This window comes from Triticum aestivum, chromosome 2D, assembly GCF_018294505.1.
Source record: "Triticum aestivum cultivar Chinese Spring chromosome 2D, IWGSC CS RefSeq v2.1, whole genome shotgun sequence".
NCBI classification, from domain to species: Eukaryota; Viridiplantae; Streptophyta; class Magnoliopsida; order Poales; family Poaceae; genus Triticum; species Triticum aestivum.
Genome location: NC_057799.1, coordinates 435,498,744 through 435,505,979, shown reverse-complemented (window position 1 = coordinate 435,505,979; position 7,236 = coordinate 435,498,744).

Here is a 7,236-nt window from a genome sequence, read left to right as displayed (position 1 = left end):
TGTGGCTCAAATTCTTCAATGTGAAGCCGAAGGTAGTGGACGGCCAGCACGCGGAGTGCGGAGGAGCCATGGTGAGCAAGCTGGCCAATGTCTCCTGGCCAAAAGGCTCTTTTGTGGAGACTGTCAAGGAATGGCAAAAATAATGGTTCTACGTCACAGAACCCCATGGCACAAACTGGGCCGCGGCTGCCGAATTTAACTCCGGCGCTCCCATGGGACTCACCTCCTAGGTCGAGAAGAGCCCGAACTGGTGTTCGCCAAACGAGCTGATAGCACTGCAGACGTGCGTTCAAAGCATGGTGGACAAGAATGTCAAACTTGTCGATGTAATCCAAGTGATGCTGGTTCGCCAGATCCTCCCTTGCCAAAGCCGAAAACGCCCCCTTTGGGAGTTTAATCCGAGGAGGCACCAAACCCTGGACAGGCTCTTCGGAACGACTCACAAAGATGCCTGGAAGTTGCTCTTCAAGGGCGACGAGATACCGCCATCCACGGATTCGGATCGGGGGCACGGCATTAACCATCCTGCCAGCGAGGTAAGTTTCTATCGCGTCCTCTACTTGTTTGCTTCAATTAAGGAGGATATCTGAACCTTTACTATCATTGCCTCTTCAGGAATGGATGGAGAGGGCGAAGAAGATCCATTGCCCGGCTCCGCTGCCTGAAGAACCGTTCATTCCGCGTTTAGCGAGGATGCTGGTGCCGGCGCCCTATACAGCGCCAGCGAAGAAGGCCAAGGGGAAGGCCAAGGGGGTCCGGCGTGGCCCCCGTCGCAAGTGCGCTTCGGACGCAACGTCTGAAGACAAGACCCGCTCCTCCGCCGCCGAGGATGAAGACGATGAGGAGGAGGAGGAGAACAACTCTCCCCCTGACGAGGGAAGGAAGAAGAGGGCAGCCTCCACGAACTTGGAGGCGGGGACCCCAAAAAGGGGAAGGGCTCTCTTGCGGACAAATCCGCGTGGGACGTCGATAGCAGTCCGGAGCGACACCCCCGCACCAAGCCTCAAGCTGCTTCGTAAGTGCTATGACTCCCACATCCCCGTATGTCCAGCCTCTCCATTTCAATGTATTGACATGGTTAATTATGCTATCGTAGTCTGGCCCACAACTGCTCCCAGCGATCCTCATCAAGAGGTTCATTGGACTCAAAGGATATGGCCAGCGAGACACCGCCAGCCGCCAACTCTCCCAAGGCCAAAGGGGACGACGAGGTGCTCTCCAAATGGACCTTCCCAGGCCGGGGAGAGGATCAAGAGGCGCTCGAAGGCGAAGCCCCTGTCGCCGAACACCAGGGGGAACCAATCTCCCGGGAGACTGGGGAGGAGGGCCGTACTCAGTTCGGCCCTCAACCAGACTTGATTCCGGAGACCGATACGGCTTCGGAATCCGACACGCAACCTCCTTCGAAAGAAGGGGGTATGCCAATTCCACCGGTGACCCCTGTCCAACCAGGGGCACCAGATGATCTGCTGGAAGCGCTGCGAGGCGCTTCCATTGCGGATGAGCACCGTGTTCTTATGAGCACGGTGATTGAAAGGGTTCAGTCCATTAAGAGCGGACTATCCGAAGCCTGCAGCAGCCTGCTGACAGGTTTTTGAGGTAAGCGACACAAAAGGAGAAAATCCCAATATAGATAGTAGCCCCTGAGACACTGTCCGGTGTTTGGAAAGAAAAGCCGGACAGAGGATCAATCCTTTTATTGCAGGAAACTAACTAAATTTGTCTGGAATAAATATGCAGGCGTTGATGCTGGCCGCGGCCTCACATGCTGCCTAAGTCTCCGATCTGAAGCGGAGGCTGGAGCAGGCCGAGGAGGAGCTCGGCCAGGTGAGGAGGCGGCTCCAGGAGAATCAAGGTATGTGATAACCCGGGAAATATTCGGGAAGAGTAAAATATATATTGACCAAAGTGTCATGATATGTATAGGAGCGACGACCGAGGTCGAGGCCCTGAAAAAGGCTCTGGGCGAAGCCGAGGGGAAGGCTGTCAAGGAGCAGGCTGCCCGTAAGAAGCTCAAGGCCCGGGTCAACGAGGTCCAACAAGAGCTCCACGACGCGGTGAAGAAGTGTGAGACCTTGGAGCGTGACGCGTCGGCTAAAGAGGCCGAACTCTCCAAGGCTCGGCAGAGTGCGGAGACAGCCTGGAATGAGGCCCAGGGCGCCCTCCAAGAGATCCAGGAGGCGAGGAAGATTGCGGCGGGTAAGGCATTCAGTATGCAAAGCAAATATGCGAAAAGGAATTATATTTGCTAACCCGGATTCGGAGTTCTCCAGGGGCTTTTGCTGATCTGCCGCGAAGTGTGTCCGATGCCACGGAGTTCTTTCGAGCCGAGGAAGGGAGTTCCACGGAGAAGCTATTCTGGTCGCAGTATCTTGTGCCAGAGCATCCCGTGCCTTTCACCGATCAGCTGAAACAACTGGTGGAGCTGCATAGGGTGGCCGAACTAGCCATGAAGGATTTGACAATCCGGCTATGGCCAGCCGAAGCTATGCCCGACAGCTACTTCGGACTCGTGAGGCGGATAGTGAACGCCTGTCCTCGGCTAGATATCGTCAAGCGATCGGCCTGTATTGAAGGTGCTCGTATGGCCTTCGCTCGTTGCAAGATGTGGTGGGCGAAGATGAACGCCGTCGAGCTGGCCAGGGGGACTCCAGAGGGCAAGGAGCACCGCACACCCGAGCGCTATTTTGTGGATGTCCTAGAAGGGTCTCGCATTATGGCAACGCAGTGTGGGCAGGACATTATTTTCGAATGAATACATTCGTGTTGTCTTTGCCTTGTATGATGAAACAAAGTCAGTTTGTAATATAATTTTTGTTATGTTTTAATTTTTTCCTCCTGTGCGGCCGTGTTGTATGGAATCTGAGGGTTGGCCAATCGTCGGCTTCTGCCCCCACGTAGGTAGTACGGGGGTGTTCGGGATGGAATCTAAACAATCTTGATCCAATTGTATGGTCCTTGAAGGAGTTGTTTAGTGCATCGAACCAGGCAATCAGACTATGCGGCTTAAACGCCCTCACTTAGCCATAGGAGTTTTATAATAAAACATAGGCGCAGCCCCTAGTTTTCGAACCAGAGTGCTATGAGCGTCTGATCGGGAAGTACCGATCCTTTGCGTAATGCGGGAGAAATCTCCAACGATTTGTAACCTCCGAACAGCTGACCGGCTCTCGCTGCATCATGATAGTCAGTTTTCGGCTTTCTCTACTGAGGTGCTCCTTTGGATAAACCAGGGCACAATCGCAGTAGTTCTCCCTTTACTACCTTAGCTGATGTAGCGGAACATAAGGTAGCAAGCACAGGAGCCGGGCAACCCAACTATTGACCAAAGACATGATTCGGAGCCAATGCATATAATGCTAAATTCGGGGTGCCGAACTATACTATAAAGAGTGTTCGGACTTTGTTGCCGTATTGTGGGGCGCCGGGGAGCCCCTGGCAAATATGAAACGTGCCGAAGTGTACGGGTGCTAGAAGATAAGTTATGAAAGGAAAACAGAAAGAAAAGCAGAGGTGATATCTGGGGCCCTCAAACTGGAGCCGCGAACTGCTTCCATTATAATTGGGTTAATGCGTCAAAGCGCATTAATACAAATAGTGCGATAAGCAACCGGCTATTTAACATGCCATGACCAAAGGCGAACTGCGTATGGGTCCTGAAAACAGGTAGAGTAGCCGTTAATTGGATCTCTAGAACTTCCCCTGTACATCTGTGCTTCTTGCCATCCTGGTGTTTTTATCCTCTGATAGGACCAGTAGTCGGGTTGTCAAAGAAGGCCTTTGCAAAATAAACCTGAAAAAGGGAAAAGGAAACAGTGACAATATGTGTATGTCCGAGATCAGTCGAGCCGAACTGTGGATCACAAACTAGCTGTGCCTCCGTCGATGCCCATGGGATTTCTAGTGCGTAATTATGCACGCGTGGTACGAATGCCACTACCTGATCGGGGCTGGGACAGAGGCCAATTTGCTAGTCGAGCTCTTGATGCACCGTGCTGTCCTGGTGCAGCGTAGTCTGGACCCTCTTTACGATGTCCAGGGGCTCGACAGCTAGATTACGGTTCTGCTTGAGAAGGCCGCTCTGTACTTCTGCTGCTAGGGCGGTGGTGTGCTCCTCTATACGGAGGGAGCGTTCCGTGTTTCCGTTGACCGTTATGACACCGCGTGGACCGGGCATCTTAATCTTAAGATAAGCATAGTGCGGCACCGCATTGAACTGAGCGAATGTCGTCCGTCCGAGCAGTGCGTGATAACCACTGCGGAATGGGACATGTCGAAGATTAACTCCTCGCTTCGGAAGTTGTCAGGGGATCCAAAGACAACCTCTAGTGTGATTGAGCCCGTATAGCGGGCCTCTACACCTGGTATGACTCCTTTGAAGGTAGTCTTCGTTGGCTTGATCCTTGATGGATTAATGCCCATTTTGCGCACTGTGTCTTGATAGAGCAGATTGAGGCTGCTACCACCATCCATGAGGACTCGCGTTAGGTGGAATCCATCAATAATTGGGTCCAGGACTAGTGCGGCTGATCCGCCATGCCAGATACTGGTCGGATGATCCCGACGATCAAAAGTGATCGGGCATGATGACCATGGGTTGAATTTTGGGGCGACTGGCTCTATCGCATAAACGTCCCTTAGTGCGCGCTTGCGCTCCCTTTTCGGGATGTGTGTAGCATATATCATGTTCACCATTTTGACTTGAGGGGGAAACTTCTTCCGCCCCCCTGAGTTTGGCTGCTGGGGCTCTTCGACATCGTCCTCACTTTGCGATCCCTTTTCCTTGTTCTCGGCGTTTAATTTGCCGGCATGTTTGAAGACCCAACAATCCCTGTTGGTATGATTGGCTGGTTTGTCTGGGGTGCCATGTATCTGGCACGGACGATCGAGTATGCGGTCCAAGCTGGATGGTCCCTGACCGGACTTAGAGCCGCTGAATCCGGCATTAATTGTAGTGTCATCGGTATTATCACCATTGCTTCGGCGTTTGTGTCTGTTACATCGGAGCTTGCCGTTGTTATTCTTAACCTCAGAGGGGCCTGCCTCGCTGGCTGTGTTTTTGCCACGAGCCAACCAACTATCCTCACCCGCGCAAAAGCGGGTCATGAGTGCCGTGAGGGCTGCCATAGATTTTGGCTTTTCTTGTCCTAGGTGGCGGGCGAGCCATTCGTCGCGGATGCTGTGTTTAAAGGCCGCTAGGGCTTCGGCATCCGGACAATCGATGATCTAGTTCTTTTTAGTTAGAAACCTAGTCCAGAACTTCCTGGCGGACTCCCCAGGTTGTTGAACTATGTGGCTTAAGTCATAGGCGTCTGGCGGCCGGACATATGTACCTTGGAAGTTATCGAGGAAGGCCTCTTCCGAGTCCTCCCAGCTACCAATAGAATTTTCAGGCATGCTGTTTAACCAGTGCCGAGCTGGTCCTTTAAGCTTTAGCGGGAGGTACTTGATAGCGTGGAGGTCATCTCCCCGGGCCATGTGGATGTGGAGGATAAAGTCCTCGATCCATACTGCGGGATCAGTTGTCCCGTCGTATGATTCAATATTCACGGGCTTTAACCCTTCGGGGAATTCGTGGTCCATTACTTCATCAGTGAAGCGGAGAGGGTGTGCGGCGCCTCTATATCTGGCCGCATTGCACCGTAGCTCCGATGGAGTTCGTCTGCAGTTATCGGCTCGGGTGTGACTAGGTTTGTCACGTCCGAATAGGTAGCCATCATCACGTGTCAAGGGACGTCCTCGTGATCCGTAAATCGATCGGATATGTCCTGCTCTACTATCCAGGGTCTGCCGGAGGTCGTATGTGCGACCCCGATCTGTTTCGTCTCTATTTTTACGAGGCGGTGGGGCGGGCTACTGTTCAGCCTGAGCTGGCGCTCTATCCCGACCATGTGGTGGTCGGTCCGCCGCACTGTCTCGACCGCGTAGTGATCGATCGGCCGCATTACGTGAGGGAGGTATGAGCTCCGACGCCTCTTCATCGAACTGGGGTAGCAGCCTTCGCTGTGGGTAACTCTTGGCTGGGCGTCTGAGGTCATATTCTTCGGCTGCCAGGACATCAGTCCATCTGTCGACGAGCAGATCTTGGTCAGCTTGAAGTTGTTGATGTTTCTTCTTCCGGCTCCTTGTAGTGGCTATTAGCTGGCGCTTAAAGCGCTCCTGCTCCAGAGGCTCCTCAGGCACGATGAAGTCGTCGTTGCCGAGGCTTGCCTCCTCCTCGGAGGGCGGATGGTAACTACCATCCTCCGAGTCTTCTTCCATTGCCTATTCGTCAGGGCTGACTTGCCCATCTTCCCGATGGTCTTGTTCGACAGTTTGTTCATCGGGTTCTTCTGTGTCTTCGGCACCATCCGGAGTGTTATCGTCTCCTGTGCCGGTGTTGTTGTCCCTGCTGCGACGGGATTTAGAGCGGCGCCGCTGACGCTGGCGCTTTGGTTGTGTTTTAGGAGGGTCCTCCTTTGTGGGGTTTTCCTTGTCATCGCCACTATTATTTTTCGGCGTATCTACCATGTAGACATCGTATGAGGAAGTGGCCGTCCATCATCCGGTGAATGGCGGATTTTGGGCCTCCTCGTCTTCGACATCATCGTCCATACCGTCGATGTCTTCGGAGTCATAGTCAAGCGCGTCGGTTAAATCTTCGACAGTGGCTACGAAGTGGGTGGTGGATGGGAAGCGAAATTCTCCTTCATCATCAGCCTCCAGTTCGAACCAGACATAATTCGGCTCTGAGTCCTCCGCCAAGGACAAGTTTTTTAACGAGTTCAGCAGATCGCCCAAGGGCGAGTGTTGGAAGATGTTTGCGGCGCTGAACTCGAAAATCGACAAGCGATCAAGTTCGGCATCCGCGGACTCACGCGGTTTAGAACTTATACCCGGAGAAGAGTTCGGAGCTCCGATGACGCGAGTATAGTGTGAGGTTAAGTCCATGTGCGGCTCTAGCGCCGAGGAGTCTGTGGCCTCCATGGTGGGGTCGAGCCTCCGATCCTGGGATGTCGCAGTGTGTTCTGGATCTAAAGCCAGAGTGGTTACAGGAGCTATCTCCTAGATGCGGTCTGATGACAGATTTAGGTCATGTCCGTCAAGGTGACCAGGAGCGGTCGCCGCGGTCTCGAATCCGGCAAAGATCAAATATCCACGGATGTCCGCAATGTAATTCAAGCTCCCAAATTTGACTTGATGGCCAGGGGCGTAGCTATCGATTTGCTCCAGGTGGCCAAACGAGTTGGCCCGCAG